Raw genomic sequence first — 20,264 nt, forward strand, 5'->3', positions numbered from 1 at the left:
TCTCGAATTGTGGAGAATCCATCCTCGGATTCAAATCATCATATGACTGATCACCAATATATAGTACCAAGTGTTTGACATTGAAAATATCATGTGTGCATATATGGCTAGGTAGCTTTAGTCTATAAGCATTCTTATTGATGACTTCAACTATCTTGTGTGGTCCAACCTTCCTTGGTGTCAGCTTTCCATGTTGCCCAACTGATAGGTGTCCCTCTGTTAAAATGGCCTAAACATGGCCTCCCGCATCAAATACTACTTTCCTCCTATATGTACTAAGATGGGTCTTCGAAAACCAACTTTGTAAATGTTTATTTAATTGGTTTGAATCCCGTACTGCATCATTAACCCACTAATGATTGGAGTAGGGGCAACCACCTCTGAGCTAAATATCAAGAAAAAAATGAAGTAGCATTTCATATCTAGCCAACCAGCTAGCTTCACAGCCATAACTCCATCTAGTCCTTCTTTTAGGGTGCGTACTCTAATGCATCCACAATCACATCAACAACAGTGAACCCCAAGGGCGTAACAAGCTCTCCAAACAAAAAAGATAGTTGAACCCACTTCCTTATTCACACTCTGAGTTGTTACCTACCTTGGTTAAAAATGGATATTTGGAGATGCTAGAAGAGAAGCCTCCCCTGGTGCATAAACCAAAGCATTATGATGAAAATGCCTATTGTGACTATCATAGGAGGACAAGGCATATCACTGACAATTGCCATCAGCTCAAGATTGTAGTTCAAAAGCTAATTGGTCAAGGTCTCATTGCATTTCCTAAGCCTCAAGAACATCTTTGAACTAAGTTATTCTCCCTTTAGTCAGCATGTTATGAGTGCCATCTTTGGCCAGTTTTGGATATTATCTTTAGTATTGAACCAACTACATGAATTTGAATGTAATCTTGAGATAGGGGTTAATGTTCTCTACCCTACCTCTAACCATCGAGAGTCTCCTTTCGTTATTGCATTTAGTTTGCTCTTCCCTTTTTCTTGTCATTCCAAGACATTTTGAACTACATTCGGCCTAATCCCTTTCAAATGGGTATATGTAAAGCAGCCCATCTCATGGGTTTGGCCACTTCCATAAATAAAACATTATTTTTTTTCCATTCCTCTGTCTCTTACCTAAGGCACTTACTTATAAGATAGTGATTAGTCCATTCAGGGTTGTCTACCTTCAAAAGAAGGTAAAGTTTGTTCCCTCTTGAAGTCCCAAAAGCATGCTTAAGAATAGTCGGTTATTGATCAAGGGTTCTATAGTCGAATTTCCTTTTTGACCTCCTAACTTGTAATAAAGCCATCCTCTTTGTCCAAACCGGGGCAACATTGAAGTCATCAAAATGCAACAAATTCCCAATAAATAAAGCCTGAGTCGACATAGAACAAACACACCATACTAACATAGTGCTCTTTTGATTAATTAGAGCAAGGACCGGAGGCCATCCTCGATTATTTCTCTTTCCTTAATGACCCTATGAATTCATAAAAGTTTCTAGTTAACCAATTGATCTTATGTATTGAACCTTTTTTTTTTGACAAACTAGTCAAATCCATAGGATGCACGTAAGGGGTCATCAAAAGTATAAAAAAATGAAAAATGAAGAAAAAAAGAAGAACAAAAGGAAAAAGAAAAGAGAAAGAAGAATGAGAGTGTCGAGTGAATTTGCTCTACCAAAGGAATCTTAACTATATCTAGAGTGAGGAGGCATTAAACCAAACATAGGCTATGCTCCACATATGCTTTATCAATATGCAACATGCAGTCGATAATGAAATGAAGGGAGGCCATCCTTAGTCACTTGTTTGATCTTGTGCATTCAATCCTGATCATATGAAAGTAAACACTCCTAGTCGGCCCTTTGAGCCTTTATGCCAACATTTTCTTCACAATAAACACTTCTTAGCAAGTATGTGTCTAAACAAGATGAATGCAATTAGAGTAATCAAGCAAGAGCTTAAACAAGAAGAAGAGAAAAGGAAAAAAAATGAAAGGAAGAGAAGTGCAAAAAAGGGTAAAAGAAAAAGAGAAATAAGAAAGGAAAAAAGAATAAACTTTTGGCATCTTTGCTGGGAATGAAATAATTAAGGAAAGTTGGGAAATTATCAAGGAAGGTTAATGCAATAGTGAATTAACAAAAGAAGAATCAAGAATTAGCTAAAACAAACTGGGGCAATTATGATGATTTTATCACTATGGGATCTTTCGTGATGACACCCACATGCTAATTCTTGGTTTCCCTAACTATTTATGTTTCATCCCAAAATAAAGTCCTCCCTGATCAATAAGAAGGCATAGTTCATGTTGATGAAGAATATGAAGAACAATTTTCATCCATATGGCTATGAAGAAAACCTTAATCAAAAGAAAGAGAAAAAATAGAAGGAGAAGAAAAAGAAGATGAAAATGTGATGATGAAAGTAGACCCTAAATTAGATTTCCCAGGTGGTGATTCAAGCATCCAACGCCTATATCAATAGTCCTTTGGGCCTTTTACCCATTATTTTTAACCCTCATCTCGTGCTGATTTCATCCTAAAGAGCAAGACCTCCTTGATCTTTGAAAAATCGGCAAATCAACACTAGACAGACTTATTTGGCCAGTAATAAAAGATCATAGTTATGACTCTCTCCATTGAAGTATCAACTTCATAACCTACCATTTATATTAGCCAAAAAGCTAGGGCAAACACCTCTGCTAAAGTTTTTTTTTTCCAACAGTGAATCCTTGGTTAATACCTTACCATTCTATTGCACATGCTTATCAATAAGTTTTTAAGTGATGATCTTGAAGAGAGGGTGTGTACTTTCATTAGATGCAAACTAAGTGTAAGCCCATTTTGATATAATTACTCTCATATGAGTTGAGGTTAGAGGCACTTTTTCCCTTGAGTTTTAAAGCTTTTCCTTCTTATCATTCCCCTATTTCAAGTCCTTATGCATTGTTCTATAATTGAATACTTCCTTGAACCATAGTTTGAGGAGGTGTTTTGACCTTTTCAATGCATACTCAGCTTCTATCTTGGTTCTACCATCACATCATATCATTTTTTTGCTTATATGTTAGTTATTCCGTGCTCTTTCGTGCAAACCATTGCCTTATTTTCCAAAAATCCCTTCAAGAATTTATCTCACACTTCAGTGTTCTGCTTATTGAGTACATAACTTAATTGAAGATTTTTTTATTAAAGTAGTTAAATCCCAATTGCATTGATGACATTCATATTGATATCCCGCCGGTCATGTTAGCCTCTACGCTTTGACGTGCATTAGTATATTTTGCTAGTCATATCACCCTCTATGCTTTAACCCGTGCCAATATATTCCATTCGTCATATCAGTCTTTATGCTTTGACTTGCATTAGAAATTTGGTTGATAATGTCAACCTCTATGCTTTGATTTGCATAAAAAATTCCATTGGTCATATTAGCCTTTATGCTTTGACTTTTGTCAGAAATTCTATTGGTCATATTAGCCACTATTCTTTGATCCGCATCAGTATTCCGTTGGACTCATGTCAACCTCTATTCTTTAACTTGTGTCAGTTTCCCATTGGTCATGTTAGCCTCTATGCTTTGACTTGCATCTATCTTCCATTGGTCTTGTCAACCTCTATGCTTTGACCCATGCTTATCCTCTGCTAGTCATGTTAGCCTCTATGCTTTAACTCGTGCCAGTTTTCCATTGGTTATGATAGCTGATGCTGTGCAATCCGGGCACTCCTAGCTGGTCGTTGATTGGCTCCTAGCTGGCAACAGACAGTACCTGAGAAGAAGACGGTGAAGGATTCCCGGGGGACTTGCCCTGTGGGAATACTTCGATGCTTAAGTTAGAACGCTGGAGAAAGTAGTAAAGAGTGCAAAGACTGAGTTAGCTTGAGAGAAAGTTTGAGTAATTTCAAGATATTCAAGATAAGATATATGGTATAAGATAAGATAAGATCCCTTTCCCCTTCGACCGAGGGTCTCTTAAATATGAGCATTCTTGTCAAATTGGGCGTAACTGCCACTGGACCTCTGTCGCAGCCGCTATCTGCCAAGACTGCATAGGTGACCATTGCAGAGTACTACCCAATCGGATGAGTGACACATCCCGGAAGGACAGACATGCCACCATCTGTTGAAAGACGTGGGTGCAGTCTGTTGAGAGACGTGGGTGCAGTCTGACGGGTACAGTCTTGTTAGATAGAAGCTTCCTGAGAATGTCGCGTCGCTTAGTAGTGAGCTATCCTGTTGCAAGCTATCCGTAGCGAGCTGCCTTGTAGCGAGCTCCCAAGGGTACTTCGAGGTGATTCCTCTTGAGGTTACCCTTGAGGTAGTTTTTCTGCCTAAGTATTGGAGCGAGCTGGTTATCCTAGCTTGCGAGCTAGGGTAGACTTGTTTTGGAGTAGTCCCTTTGTACATCGGGGGTCCCCGAGCTCGCGCCGTAGCAAGCTCACTCTATAGCGAGCTATGACATAGCGACCTGTCCTACAGGCTCGTTACTTAGTCGCGGTCAGGCTGTGGTGCTGAGTTGTTACTTGTGCTGAGTCACGTTCACATGTCACCATCTCAAGGGGTTGGGTTAAACCACCCTCCATCAATTGCCCCCCACTCCTCGGGCTAAGGGTGTTGCTACCTTAGCGTGAGGAGTTCATGAAGTGTGACGGGTGGATTTGACCCGAAGTTCAAACTTGATTGACTGATCGCATTAAATGCGCGCTTAGAATTCAAGGGGTCTCTGGACCTTTTGAATGCCAAAAGACATGCCGAAGCGGCTCTTAACTCTAGAAGACATGCAACCATCATACCTTAATCATGGGAGGCATGCAGCCAGTCACGTTTCAGCTTCAGGAGGTGTGCGGTCAGCTTGACTGTGAACCATTAGATCCGTTTTAATCTGAGCTGTCGATTTGAGGGCACAGAGGTTATAAATAGGAGGGCACCAGGCGTCATTTCTTTTACGCTAACTTGCTTTGCCTTCGGATTCTGAGGTCACGTATTCATTTAGCTGCCCGAGCTCTTCTTCTGTTCACACCATCTTTTTCAGTTCATCTCTTCCCTGGTGAGTCTTATCATTTTGTCAGTATGTCTGGGTATCCGTACCATGTATTTTCCCGGGATGATGACAAAGATGACGCCCCCTCAAGCTCAAGGGGACCCTGGGGGCAGGCTCGGAAGCTCGGGAGGCTTATGGCGAAACTGCTTCTACCTCTTGGGGCAGGGAGCCCGATAGCATTGGTCCTTCCTCCATGTTAATGGAGAGACTTAGAGCCTTGGTCTTTCATTTTAACCTTCCCGGAGACCTTGTCTATAGTCTCCCTTCTAGTAACTATCCCTGGGAGCATGGTCCCAATGAGATCGTGATCTTCCAAGAACAGCTCGTGGCTGGCCTGCATCTTCCTCTACATCCTTTGATAGTGGAGGTCTTGAACCATTTCAACGTCACTCTTGACCAGCTTCATCCCAACTCCATCCAAAATGCAGTTGGGACTATCTCTTTGTTTTACGAGTACTGTCTCCCCCTCAACCTTGACATCCTCTCCACCATCCTCTGCATCAAGAATGCTTCACCCGGAGCACCTCCAGAAAGGCGTTCCTACTATTTTTCTCCCCGCCGCGGCTTCAAGCTCTTATACGAGCTGCCGAACAGGATCCCGACCTGGAAGCGGAACTATTTCGTAGTCCACAACCCGAAAGGGTGGCCCTTCCCAACTCACTAGAGGGCCGCCATCTAGGATTCAGGGTTGAGTTGGACCCGAAGTTCGGAAAACGCTGCAGTCCTGGGCAGCAGTTGGCTTCCATTGGTCGGACTACTTGACCGAGGAAAAGCTCGCACAGGCTAGCCTGAGCCTGGGTAGGTTGCCTTTTAGATCATGTAGTACCTTGCAAATTTTTTTTTACTGCACTAATACCTTGTGATTTTTGGCAGCCATCATGTTTGGTGTTGACACATGCCGCCTTCTATCCAACAACCAGAAGCGTAAGGCGAAGAGGTCGTGTCTCGACTAAGCTTCCACTTCTAGGGGTGCTGAGTTCGAGTTGCTGACCCGGCCTTCGCTTCTCCACCACCTGAGGTTCCACCGGTTCCATTCGAGGGAGTCACCACGAAAGGTGGCGCAAAAGGGCCCAAGCTCCCAGCACAAGGGTAGTTTCCTTCATCTGGGTCATCTCGCCCCTTCCCCTTCCCGCAGTTCCCTACCGAGAACTAGGAAGGTGTTAATGACTACATCGTGGCTGCACAAAAGAGCCAAAGGGCGGTCTACCACGAGGAGGTCACCAGCTGGGGAGAGATGCAGCTCAAGGAGCTCGCCAGGTTTGCCTCCGCTCATTGCATGGTGGTAAGAAGTCAACCGTGCAGAAGCTCCAGGGCAAGCTCGACCGGGCCCGAGGTGAAGTCCTTCATGCTCAAAAGGGGAGGGAGGCCTAGGAACTGCTCGTCTAGGACTAGGAGGTGCAGATTACCGGACTATCTCAGGAGAGCGCTTGCTATCGGGAGGAGTCGTCGAAGGTGGCAGCAGAGAGGGAGCTTCTTCACCAGCAGGTTCGAGACTTGGAGTCCACGCTTCAGGACCGAACTCGGAACTTCGACACCATGGTGGAGGCCGAGCGGGCTAAGGCGGTGTGGGACTTTAAGGACTCCCAGGAGTACCACGACCTCCAAGTTGAGTATGGCTTGAGCTCCTACCGCTCTGGATTTAAGCTCTGCCGCTGGTTGGTCTGCAAGAAGTTCTTTGGGCTCAACCTCGACGGCATAACAATGAAGGGCCTAGATCCTGAGATGGCGGACCAGACTGAGGAGGAGGAGCCTGACTCTCTGGAGGATGAGGACGAGGTGGAGGCGGTGGATCCCTGAGGCCGGTGGCTCTTCTGTTTTTTCTTCTCTGAACAAATTCTGGTGGTTCCCGGGTGTCAGAACCCGGTTTTAAAATCTCTTTCTTGGGCGGTTGGGCCCTATTTTACTTTTGTTGAACTCTTCCCGGGCTGTTAAGCCTGGTTTTTTATTTATATAAACAAGTAATGGAATTTTTATCTTTTTCTACTAAGTATGGTGTGCTCTTTACTTTCTGCCAAAGCGATTTTATCACCCGAGCTGTTAGAGCTACATACCCGAAGTAGGATTTTTCGGTAGTTGTTACCCCGAGCTATCCCTTGGTGCTTGAGGTATTTTTATTATATAGCCCGAAGTAATTACCATTATGCCAGAATTGTATGTTCACAGGTCATTCCTTATTGGGATCAACTAGTATACCGAGGTGAGCTACGCTTCTTAGGGTCCACACCCGAGCTGGCTGCGCTTCTGGAACTAATACTTAGCCTTTGCCCATGAGGCAATTAGGTTCTTCACAGTGCCGAGGTCTTAGTTAGCTCGGCATTTTAGCCCTTAGGCTGATGGAGTGACTTATACTTCACTCTTGGAGTTCGCCCATGCCATGGAGGCGACTGGGTCTTATTGCGCCGAGGTCCATGTTAGCTCGGCATTTTGGCCCTTAGGCTCTGAGAGTGACTTGTGGTCTACTCAGTAGTTCGCCCATGCCAGAGAGGCGACTGGGTCTTATCGCACTGAGGTCTGTGTTAGCTCAGCATTTTGGCCCTTAGGCTCTAGGAGTGACTTGTGGTCTACTCAGTTGTGAAAGAATGGTAGGATCCATCTAATGGACGCCATAAAGGTTGCGGAATGGGTGGGCGAATTTCAAAAATTTTCCTACCTTCTTCCAACTGGGAATCATATTCCCTTAATTTAGAATACAATATTCAAGGATCCTACTTGAACCATAATCGAACCAGATCTGAACCAAAAAGAAAAGGGAGGATTATACCTGATCCGGAGAAGCAGTATCTCCCAAAGTTGGTGTTCACGCCCAAAGAAGACACCAAGATCCGCTCCTGCTGAAGATGACACAGCTGTATGTGGAATGGAACCAGCAGAGTGTGTCATACACACTGGATCCTTCGCAAGAACCCTTTGGAAACTCTGAGCACCAAATCTTTTTCAGTCTTTTCTGCAAGATTGATGTCAAGAATTGATTTCTTGATTTCTTTCTTCTGCAAAGATCAAATCTTGCAAGAAGGAATGGTGGCGGCTGGAGGAGAACTCCTGGGATGAAGATGGCTGAATTGCTTCTCTTCTCTGGAGTGTGTATGAGATCTACTCTCAGTTCGCAGGATGCTTTCTTGCTTACAACCCTCTGTTCAAAATCTTATCTTCTTCTCTTAAGGTTTCTCCTCTTTTCTTCTTGATTAAGAAACCTCCTAATTAGGAGTTATCCCAATCCAAATCAGTATTTGGATAGGGGATGATCTTAGTCCTATCTGTAGATTGAGTTAGCTTACTCCTAATCTTATTAGAAGTTTACCAGATTCAAATCTGATTTGAATTTGGTCTCCTAGAGTGGATAAGGTTAAAGGCCCAATCCTTTTGCTAACATTAATCTCAGATCCGCCCCATAGATGGGTGATCATATCGGCCCAGCTCGAAATGGGCTTTCAGCCCATTAATTGTTCAGTGCTTAACTAGTTTCCAATCTTCTGCCCAGTTGGGCTTCTTTGTATGGCGTGGGACCCAAGCATTTATCTACACACCAGCCACATGGGTTCGGCCCAGCCTTTATTACAAGGCCTAGCCGAATTCACTGAAAAGCTCAGTAAACCCCTGAGCCCATCACATGGACCCTATGGGCCCAACACTTACATTAAGTGGTCCCTAGGCCAAGCTATCTTATAAAAACCCAGGGATTGTGGGCAGGTGCAAGATTAGCCCACCAGGTACTATCCTAAATGGTCTTACACTTAACCTCTCAGCCCATAAGGATCAAGCACTGCCCGACAAGAGAGGACCTCTCCCTCGGCTGCAAGGAATAGTGCCGCACTCTCCACTCACATGGATCCTGGGAATTAAAACCATTTGCAAACATTTTTGAAGTCTTACATATACATATAAATATATTAATGTTGCGAAACAAAATTCCAACGATTGAAATCAACTGCCGGCAGTTTGGTTTCCATCAGAGAGAGTGCATTCCCGATCATTACCTTTGTTTGACAAAGGGGCTGATCCTGTCACTATGATCACCCACTCAGATGAATTCTCAGACTGCCCCAACATGCCCAGGTTTTGACCCCTGCTAAGGATCTCATTGATTGGCATATCAAAGACAGCCCGAACCGACACCTAGTGAAGTGTCATAATCGAGTCTTGGGGTAGGTGTAACTTTCCAGTTTTACCCATCTGTCTCCAAGGTCCAGGGCAATACTGGAAATCTTGTCTGGTTCAAGGATTTGAGTAATCCCATACTGCATGTGCCTCGGGTCTTACCCTGGTGGCCGAGACAGGCCATCCCAACACTTGGTGGCACAATAGTATCAGCCTTGGCAGGATAAATCTCCCCAGACTTATCCAATGGCTGTGAACATTTAAAACTAACACGAGTCTCTATAAGTGTCCAATTTTAGGGTCTTACACAGAATTATACCATACAACATGAATCAAACATGCACTTTATTTATTTACACTAAATGTCAAAAGTACATCAAATCGGATTGAAGCTAAGGGCCTACAAAACTATCTAACAAGTTGTTCATAGGTAGTATTGCCTTAAGTTGATAATATTCCATGTCCAAGGAACTTGTTTCCCCTCTAGAGTTTCGAGCTCGTATGTTCCTTCCCCGAGCACCCATTTCACTAGGTAGGGTCCTTCCCAATTCGGTCCGGGCTTGCCAACACCGGGCTCAGATACCATAACTTTACGAAGGACCAGGTCACCAACGCGGAGGTTCTACTTCTTGACCCTAGCATTATAGTACCGAGCTACTCTTTGCTAGTAGGCTGCGGTCCTGATATATGCGAGGTCCCTTACTTTGTCAAGCAGGTCGAGGTTGGTACGTAGGTCATCTTCATTTGCCTTGTCGTCATACTCTTCTAGTCGTAGTGAGGGAACTTCGATCTTGGCTGGGATGACTGCTTCAGTGCCGTAGGTGAGGTTGAAGAGGGTCTCTCCTATGGCGGTCTTTAATATGGTTCGGTAAGCCCATAGAACACTGGGTAGCTTGTCTGCCCATAGTCCTTTAAATCGGTCTAACCGTGCCTTTAGTCCATGGAGGATAGCTTTGTTCGTGACTTCTGCTTGACCGTTTGCTTGAGGGTGTGTGACTGAAGTGAAGTTTTGTTAAATTCCAATATCTTGGCACTAGTTCTAGAATTTAATGTCTTCGAACTGCTTACCATTATCAGAAATCAGTACCCACGGCACACTATATTCTTCCAAAAGAAGTTTTGTACGTTTCAAGCTGTGATTGTCACGAGAGGTTCAGCTTCTATCCACTTGGTGAAATAATCCACTACTACCACTAAGAATTTCCTCTGGCCTGTTGCTGGCAGAAACGGTCCGAGTATATCAATGCCCCATTGTGTGAAAGGCCACGGACTGGTGAGATACTTGAGGTCGGCAGTGGGTTGATGGTGGATATTGGCATGCTTTTGGTAGTTGTCACACTTTATGACGAGCTCAATAGCATCTGCTTTCATTGTTGCCCAATAGTACCCCTGTCGTAGCGCTTTTTGGACGAGGGCCCTGCCCCCCAAGTGTCCGCCGCACAGGCCCTCATGAGTGTTGCGGAGCATGAGCTCGGCTTCGGAAGGTCACAAGCAGCACAGGTAGGGGAGCGTGTAGGATCTTCGGTACAACTGTTCGCCTATCATGACGTATTTGGCCGCCTGATGCTCTACCCTTCTGGCGGCATTGCGGTTTGCAGGGAGGGTCCCGTGTAGCAAGAAGCTCGCAAGCGGGTCAATCCAGCTCGGCTCTGCTTGAATGATAGAAGCGACCTCTTCTGCCCCCGCGAGAATGCTAGGCCGAGGCAGGTTCTCTATATACACGGTTCTCATGGTATTATGACTGGTGCTGGATAACCGGGATAGGGCATCGGCCTCAGCGTTCTTTGACCTCGGGATTTGCTTGATGAAGTGTGACTAGAAGTTAAGCAGAGCCTCTCTTACTTTGGCTAAGTAGGCAATCATAGTTGGTTCGCAAGCTTCATATTTGCCTGTGACTTGATTGACCACGAGTTGGGAATCACTACAGATGACGATATGCTTGGCTTTTACTTCTTTGGCTATAACCAGCCTGGCTATTAACGCCTCGTACTCTGCTTCATTGTTGGATGCCGCGAACTCGAAGCGTAGTGCGTACTCTAGTTTTGTGCCGCTTAGGCTATACAGAACGATTCCGACTCCACTGCCCTACTGGTTTGAGGAGCCATCTACATGAAGGATCCATGGCTCTTCATCACAGTTCGTGCTTGGCCTAACTAAGATAGATGCCGCATTGGTTGCTACCTTACAGTGCTCGGGGCCTGGGAGCTTCGGGCTCGCCCGAACTGGGGGCCTCGTGCTCAACTGGCTTGGGGACTTCGGAGCTAAAAGTGCATTCTGCGACGAAGTCTGCTAAGGCTTGGGCCTTGATAGCAGTTTGCAGCTTGTATTGGAGGTCGTACTCGCTAAGCTCAATGGCCCACTTCGTCAGTCGACCAGAGACCTCGGACTTGAGTAGGACTTGCCTCAGAGGTTTGTTGGTGAGGATGACAACATTATGAGCTTGGAAGTACGGACGGAGCTTTCGAGCTGCAATAACCAGTGCATAGGCCAGCTTTTCTATCTCCAAATATCTCGTCTTTGCTCCCTGCAACACCTTACTAACATAGTAGATAGGTCGTTGGATCCGATCTACCTCTTTTATTAGAAGCGAGCTGACCACTTCATCACTTGCTGAGAGGTACAGCTCTAAAACATCGCCCTCTTTGGGCTGGGTTAAGACCGGTATGCTAGCGAGGTGCTTTTTGAGCTCGTCAAACACGAGCTGACAATCTTGGGTCCATTCAAACCCTTTGCTTTTAATTGCTTTAAAGAAAGGTAGGCAGCGGTCTGCCAACTTGGACATGAAGCGGCTTAGAGCAGCTATTTGGCCATTCAGCCTCTGAACCTCCTTCATTTTTTGGGGTGGTCTCATGTCTAGGATGGCCTTTACTTTGTCCAGGTTAGCCTCAATGCCGTGCCAATTAATGATGTACCCCAAGAACTTACCCGAGGTGACACTAAAGGCACACTTATTTGGGTTCAATTTCATGTTAAATCTACGCAAAATTTCAAAAACCGAATGCAGGTCTTGTATTAAATCATATGAAAACTAGGTTTTGACAACCATGTCGTCTACATAACACTCTATTTTTTGGCCAATCAATGGCTCAAACAACTTATTTACAAGTCTTTGGAAGGTTGCCCCGGCATTTTTTAGTCCAAAGGGCATGACCTTGTAGCAGTACAGGCCAAGCTCGGTTATGAAAGCAGTCTTTTCTTCATCAGTCGGGTCCATCCTGATCTAGTTGTAGCCTGAATAGGCATCTAGAAAGCTCAACAACTCATGCCCTGAGGTCGCATCCACCAGACGGTCGATCCTAGGGAGTGGGAAGCAGTCCTTTGGGCAAGCTCGGTTCAGGTCAGTGTAGTCGACGCACATGCACCATTTACCGTTAGCCTTTTTTACTAGAACGGGGTTGGCCACCCAGCTCGGGTAATGGACTTCCCTGATAAAATTGGATGCAAGGAGCTTCCTGACCTCCTCACCAACTATCCTCCATCGCTCTAGGGCTAGGTTGTGTTTCTTCTATCTAACGGGCCTAACTACAGGATCAGTATTAAGCTTATGAGTTATAATGTTGGGGACTATACCGGGCATTTCTGCCGCGGACCATGCAAAAACATCTAAGTTTTCAAGTAACAAGCGTACCAGTTTAGATCGCAGAGGCTCCTCAATGGAAGCGCCGATTTGAAGTGTCCGATTTGGGTCCTCTATCGATGCCAGGATGGAGACGGTCTCTTCTGTGTGTGTAGCTTGCTCCTCGCTCTGCTCCGTAGGTCACTCCATCTCGAGATCGTTGGTCACCTTGGCTTTCCCTTTGAGGGCGGCGACGTAGCATTTTTGAGACTCAAGCTGGTCACCTCGCGCTATCCCGATTCCGAAGTCCGTGGGGAACTTCATGGCCAAATAGTAAGTGGAGACCACAGCTCGTAAGGCATGGGTGATCGGCCGACCTACTATGGCATTATACGTGGAGGGGGTTGCGACCACTAAGAAATCGTGGTTCAGCCTCACTATGCTAGGCCAAGTGCCGACTTCCATAGGTACTATAGTCCTTCCCAGGGGCCTGACTTCCTCTCTGCTGAAGCCTACCAGAGGAGTGTTCGCGGGCTTCAGGTCGCTCTCTTGGAGCTGAAGTTGGTCGAAGGCTGCTTTGAAGAGGATGTCTGCTGAGCTGCCTGAATCGACGAGGATGCGCCTGACTTCAAAGTCATTGATCTTCATCTTCCATCCTTAGCCACTTCGGGGGGTTCTGCTCTTCCCTGGCGGCCTCGCAAGCTGCAGCTGAAGTGCAGCCCGCCACAACCGAACCTCCGACTATCACGTGGATGGTCCCCCGAACTGGTCTCTCTTCAGGGGGCTGCTTCTACGGCTATTCTGCTTGCCTGTTGGACTCGGGAGCATCTCTACTCTACTCCCCCTGCCGTCCTGCTTCATTATTATTATTATTTTGTACAAAATTTCTCAGATATCTGCAACGGATGAGTTCTTCTATCTCGTCGCAGAGGTTTTTACAATTCTCGGTGTTGTGACCGTGGTCTTTATGAAAAATACAATACAAACTTTTATTCATTACATTAGGGTCGGCCTTCAGCCGAGGTGGCCACTTCACATACGGGGCATCCTCGATCGCCATGAGGATCTCAGCCCGCTTCATGTTGAGGGGTGTGTAAACCCTTTTTGCTGTTGGAGCTCAAAAAGACAGATTTGGCTTTGCCCCCCGAGCTTGGTCTTTCTTCTTCTTGTTATCACCTTGAGTTGGGGGCTCTGGTTCCCTCTTTCTTTTCTCAAGGGCTTGTTCGCCCTTCTGGTTGATCTCTTCCTCCGTCCCAATGAACCGATCTGCGAGCTTGAGGAACTCGGTCACAGTCTTGGGCTGATTTACAACTATGTGCCACTTGAACTCTTTGTGGGTAATACCTCGCTTGGCTGCAGTGAGGCAAACTACGGGGTCCAGATAGGGTATCTGTAGACAAATGTCATTAAACCGCTTGATGTAACTCCGAATGGACTCCCCTTCCTTTTGAACTATGCCGAGGAGGCTTTCTTGAGTTCTTGGGCACCTCTTGCTGGTGACAAAGTGGGAAGTGAAAACTTGCACGAACTATGCCCAGCTTCTTTTCGAACCGGGTACGAGGTTTTGGTACCATGTAGGGGCTACCCCTTTGAAGGTGGTGGAGAAAGCCACACATATACAGGACTCACTGGCTCTTGCCAGGTGCATCTATGACTAAAAGGCGTCCACATGATCATTCGGATCGAAGGATCCATCATACTTGTCCAGTGGAGGAAGCTTGAAGTCCCTTGGTATGGGGACAACAAGGAGTTCTAGAGACAGTGGGGAAGGAACCGAAAGGAGAGGAGTAGCTTTTACTTCACCTGAGCTCACCTCCTCTTTACCTTTGAGCTCGGGCAAGACACAAGTAGCAGTTCGGTGAGCACACCGGTGTCTTCACTGCTACTTTGTTGGCTCAGCGTTGGTGCTGCTTGCTTCAGTATTACCGAGTTCAATGGGCTCGGACTGTTGATGGTAGCTCTGAACTGAAGGGCCCTGCCTGTAGTTTATGGCTAGGACCTCGAACGGGTTTTCTGCGAGCGGGAGCTCGAACTGAGAGTGTTGGGGCAATGCGGGCTTGACCGGCTAGGAGGCCCCTGACCTGCCCACAGGCCGCGACGCGGGGGTGGCTGGCCTCTCCTTTCTGCCATGGGAAGTGGCTTGGCTCTTAGAGGGATCCTGGGCCTGAGAGGCTTCTCCCCGGCGAGGTCGCTCGCTCTGGCGGGAGGGCTTGGTTTGCTTCGTGATCGGGTGCCAAGGGTGAAGCAGCTGTTGGGCTTGAGGCAAGGAAGGGAACTGCTGCTAGTACTAGTATTGAGAGACCTGATGCAATACTTGTTGCTGGTAGAGTTGGAACTGCTGAAACCACTGCATTTGAACTTGCATGGCTCGCATGCATTGCACTAGATCTTCCAACTTGTTTTGGTTGGTCACTGGGGGCACAACCGAAGGTTCAGCAAAGGTCTCTCCAACCATGGAAGGGAATGGAGCATTCACAGGTGCCACTACGAGAGGCATGTTCAGGCTAGGGATACCGTCCACAGAGAGGGGAACGGTGAACTGTCCAATACAGACGATAGAGAGTTGGGGTTGCTCCCCAGAAGCGTTCTGGCTGGCACCACGTCCAGCGTTGCTAGAGGAGGCCATGAATGCTAAGTTCTCAAAAGGTGTTTGTAGAAAACTAGAGGAAGGCTTTTTGAAGTGTTTCCCACAGACAACGCCAAATGATGTTGCGCAATCCAGGCACTCCTAGCTGGCGACGGACGGTACTTGAGAAGAAGACAGTGAAGGATTCCCGGGGGACTTTCCCGGTGGGAATACTCTGATGCTTAAGTTAGAACGCTGGAGAAAGTAGTAAAGAGTGCGAAGAAGGCTAAGAGTGTAGGTCGCGCTAGGTCACTGAGTTAGCTCGAGAGAAAGTTCGAGTAAGTTCAAGATATTCAAGATAAGATATATGATATAAGATAAGATAAGATCCCTTTCCCCTTCGACCGAGGGTCTCTTAAATATGAGTGTTCTTGTCAAATCGGGCGTAACCGCCACTGGACCACTGTCGCAACTGTTATCTGCCAGGACTGCGCAGGTGACCATTGCATAGTACTACCCAATCGGATGAGTGACACATCCCGGAAGGATAGACACGCCACCATCTGTCGAGAGATGTGGGTGCAGTCTGTTGAGCTGGCAGGGACTACGCTGCCAGTCAGGAGACATGGCGCAGTCTGACGGGTACGGTCTTGTCAGATAGAAGCTTCCTGAGAATGTCGCGTCACTTAGTAGCGAGCTGCCTTGTAGCGAGCTATCCCTAGTGAGCTGCCTTGTAGTGAGCTATTCTGTCGTGAGCTACCTTGTAGTGAGCTCCCAGGGGTACTTCGAGGTGATTCCTCTTGAAGTTTCCCTTGAGGCAGTTTTTCTGCCTAACTATTGGAGCGAGCTGGTTATCCTAGCTCACGAGCTGGGGTAGACTTGTTTTGGAGTATTCCCTTTGTACATCAGGGGTCCTCGAGCTCGCGCCGTGGCAAGCTCACTCTATAGTGAGTTGTGACGTAGCGAGCTATCCTGCGGGCTCGTTACTTAGTCGTGGTCAGGCTGTGGTGTTGAGCTATTACTTGTGCTGAGTCACGTCCACGTGTCACTGTCTCAAGGGGTTGAGTCAAATCACCCTCCATCAATCGCCCCTATGCTTTGATCAACGCTAGTCTTCCGTATCATGTTAGCCTCTACACTTTGACCCATGTCTGAATTCCCATTGGTCACATTAGACTCTATGCTTTGACTCATGTCAGTTTTCCACTAGAATGTCAACCTCTATGCCTTAACTTACATTAGTCTTTTGTTCATCATGTCAGCCCCTATGCTTTGACCCACGTCTATGCTTTGGTCATGTCAGCCTCTATGCTTTGACCCACGTCTATCCTCAACTAGGTATGTCAGCCTCTATGCTTTGTCCTACATTAGTCTTCTATTGATCATGTCAGCCTCTACGCTCTAACTCACGTCTGAATTCTCATTGGTCATGTCAGCCTCTATGCTTTAAATCACATCCATTTTCCATTGGTCATGTCAGTCTCTATGCTTTGACCCATGACAATCTTCTATTGGTCATGTCAGCCTCTATACTTTAACCCACATCAGTATTTCCCATTAGAGTCATGTTAGCTTCTTTGCTTTGACCCACATTTGAATATGTCAATCTTCCGTTAGTCATGTCAACCTCTATGCTTTGACTTGCATCAGAAATCCCGTTGATTATAACCTCTATGGTTTGACTCACGTCAGAAATCTTGTTGGCCATATCAGCCTCTATGCTTTGACTCACGTTAAGAATCTCATTGGTCATGTCAGCCTCTACACTTTAAACCAAGTCAGTTTTTTGTTGGCCATGTTAGTCTCTATGCTTTGACCCATGTCTAAATTCCATTGGAGTCATACCAGGCTGTATTCTTTGGCATGTGTCAGTATTCTATTGGAGTCATGCCAGGCTCTACGCTATGACCCATGTCTATATTTTCGTTAGAGTTATGTACGCCCCCTTGCTTTGATCCACACCAGTTTTCTATTGGAGTCATGTAAGTCTCTTTGCTTTGACCCCCACACCAGTTTTTGTTGGCCATGTTAGTCTCTATGCTTTGACCCATGTCTAAAATCCATTGGAGTCATACCAGGCTGTATTCTTTGACATGTGTCAGTATTCTATTGCAGTCATGCCAGCCTCTATGCTTTGACCCATGTCTATTTTTTCATTAGAGTTATGTAAACCCCCTTGCTTTGACCCACGCTAGTTTTCTAATGGAGTCATGTAAGTCTCTTTGCTTTGACCCCCACTAGTAAGCAAAGATGATATAAGTGATAATGAATATAAAAAAAAACAAACAAACAGTAAAAGAGAACAAAATAGAAAGTAGAAGAAAAAAGAGAAGAGAAAGAAAAAAGAATAAATAATGTTTAGAACTTTGTAAATGGTTATTTCACATTGTGCTATGTCAAAAGAGCAGTTATGCTATATCAACCTTAGGACCTCTATCAAGTTTCCAAATTGTTTGCGAAAGGTTTTAAAATGTTTTCTGAAGAATATTGACATTTGTTTATGACTGTGTTTTGCAATGAGCTTAAATATCTTGATGTTGAGTTGCTTCCAATGTTGTTTTTACTTGTTTTAAATGTTTTCCTTTACAACAAATATGCCATGATTCTGTAAGGTTTCTAATATCTGGGAGGGGCCACTTTGCCAAAAGCAAATAGTTTTAACATTATGAGTTGTTTTATTCTTTTCCTTTACGAAAAATGTACCTTGATTTTAATAGTTCTTGATACTTAGGAGTTGTCACTTTGCCAAAAATAAACTATCCTATAGGTGATGGAACAATGCTATATGAGAACCTTTCCCTTGCCTTAATCCTCCTTCCTCGCCCCACCCCTCTTCCAAGCTTACCCTTTGCAAAAATCTCTTTGTGCTTCTTTTTGGTCTTTGTTGTTTTGTAGTTTCCTACCTCACAACAAAGAGGGGTAGATATCAGCACCCAAATTTTGCTCAGTCCACCGCTTGAACCCCCCAATTCACTCCAAACACTTGATTAAACACTTTCAATCTCTTGATAACACCAAAAAATCTAAAGAACCCAAATTTTAGCCCAAAAGCCCTTAGGTCAACTATTAAATTTACCCAATACAAATCCAATGGCCTCATTCAACCCCCATTTGTACTTTAACCCTTAGATCAAACACCACAATCAAACTAAGGATCTAACAAAATGCCTACCCAGCAAATCTCAACTTAAAATTCCTCTCTTTACCCTCTAATCAAGAAAAGATTCCATTTTGAGTGAGTTTAATGGCCTAAACACCCACAATTCAGATCCCCTTGATCCTAACACATCTGAATCAATCAAACCACACCATTTAACCCTATATATACCAAGATACCTACCCATAAAGTTTCAACCAAAGATTCTCCCATTTATCCCTTCATCAAGATAATATAACATTTCGGACCTTCTTTTGACCTAAATTTCCATGATTATAACCCTCCACAACCAATCAAATATTACCATCACATCCCAGGTACTCTAAACTACCCACCTATAAAATTTCATCCTAAAATACCCTTGTTAGCCCCTCCATTACACCAAGATTCCATTTCAAGGTCATAGGTTGTCCTACTCAAATCTCTTTCCAGCTTTACCTGATCCAGGCCTAATTGGGTCATTATAACCTTATTAATCAACCTACAACACTCAAAAACCTTACCCTATGTAATTTCAACCAAAAATACCCCTTATTGCCTACTCATCCAAAAATATTCTGTTTCGATCAATCTTGTTAGCCCGTATATGCAAAATCACTATACACACTCAGACCCATCTCAACCCTTCACATTTTGACCTAAAATCTCAACCATTTATCCAAAATCTCAATTTTACCAAACTTTCCCAAAATTACAAAAATACCCTTGAATTACCCAAAATTATGAAATTTCCCTTTACCCTACGTATAAATATAAACTATTGTTCCTAATTCGGAACACTAGAACAGCGGCAGTGGTAACCCTCCTTTGACTCCTCTCTTTCTCTCTCTCTCTCTCCTCTTCCCTCTCTCTCTTCCTCTCTCTCTCTGAGTGCAAATCTACTGTTCACCATTCCCTTCCTCTTAACACAGGGATGCAATAGCGAGGTGGCAGTGAAAACCCTTCCCTTAAAATTCCCCTTCATATTTTTCCCTTTTCATTTTCCTATTCTTACTTTCTTTTATTCAATCTCTCAGCGACATCCAAATTATTTCTCTCATCTTTCCCCTCTACTATCATCATCTTATCAATTTCCCAATTCTATTCACCTCTTTACCTTTCTTCATCTCTTGAACTCCCAATTATATCCCCTATTTCCTTGTTATAGTCATTGGTTGAACAGGAGCATTAGTAGCAAGTGTTAGATAGTTTTGTATGCCCTTAGCTTCAATTAGTTTTGATGTACTTTTGATATTTAGTGTAAATAAATAAAGTACATGTTTGATTCATGTTGTGTGGTATATTTCTGTGTAAGACCCTTAAACAGGACACTTAATGAGACTCGTGTTAGTTTAGAACATTCACAGCCGTTGGATAAGTCTGGGGAGATTTATCTTGTCAAGGCAAACACTGGTGTGCTGCCAAGTGTTGGGGTGGCTTGTCTTAGCCGCTAGAGTGAGAACCAAGGCACATGCAGTGTAGGATCACTTGAATCCTTGAACCGGACCAGATTTCCAGTATTGCCCTGGACCTTGGAGATAGATGGGCAAAACTGGAATGTTACACCTGACCCCTAGACCCGATTATGGTACTGCACTGGGTGTCGGATTGGGCTATCTTTGATTTGCCAATCAGTGAGATCCTTAGTGGGGGTCAAAACCTGGGTATGTTGGGACAGTTTGAGAATTCATCTGAGTGGGTGATCATAGTGATGGGATCAGCCCCTTTGTCGGACAAAGGTAATGATCGGGGATGCACTCTCTCTGATGGAAACCAAACTGCCGGCAGTTGAGTTCAATCGTTGGAATTTTGTTTTGCAAAATTTATATATATGATATAACTTATATATGGTTTCAAAACATTTGCAAATG

The sequence above is a fragment of the Nelumbo nucifera genome, chromosome 2, assembly GCF_055504915.1.
Source record: "Nelumbo nucifera cultivar China Antique chromosome 2, China Antique-T2T, whole genome shotgun sequence".
NCBI lineage: Eukaryota > Viridiplantae > Streptophyta > Magnoliopsida > Proteales > Nelumbonaceae > Nelumbo > Nelumbo nucifera.